Genomic DNA, 561 nt, shown 5'->3' with positions numbered 1-561 from the left:
ACGCCAAGAATTCACCTGAACACACCTCCTTGTAAGACCAGCGCACCCATGGGCGCAAAGATGGGCGCAAGTGCATTTGATATTTAAATGTCGTAGGCGCTGGACGGATGAAATTAACAACTGAGACGGTCTTGAAATAAGAAAGACAGCTGCACTTGCGCAGCGCCGGGTGCAAGACAGGGCCCATAGTGCCATAGAATGCTAAAACAGAGCAGCACTGGCTGGTTGTATTTAGCTGTTACAGCACTGTAAAATCCGATTAGTTAACCTTACTTGAAAAAAGCATGCAAACCGATTGCACTTAAAAAACTAAGTACAGTGGAATAGGTATTGCGTGTTGTATTAACAAATCCCTGTTTAGTATAGTATCCTTACTCTTGAGTTTAAGTAACTAAAGACATTTTGTGCAGTGTACTAGACCATTTATGTTAGGTGTACTCCTGACTTAGTATTGACTACTCAGAATTACTATTTCAAACAACTAAGTAATGTCATGTGAACTTTGCTTTGTGTGTACTCTAAACACAATTATTTAAGTTGGGCTAACTAATGTGACAATTC

Source organism: Etheostoma spectabile, chromosome 15, assembly GCF_008692095.1.
Source record: "Etheostoma spectabile isolate EspeVRDwgs_2016 chromosome 15, UIUC_Espe_1.0, whole genome shotgun sequence".
Classification (NCBI taxonomy): domain Eukaryota; kingdom Metazoa; phylum Chordata; class Actinopteri; order Perciformes; family Percidae; genus Etheostoma; species Etheostoma spectabile.
This window is presented reverse-complemented; position numbering follows the sequence as displayed.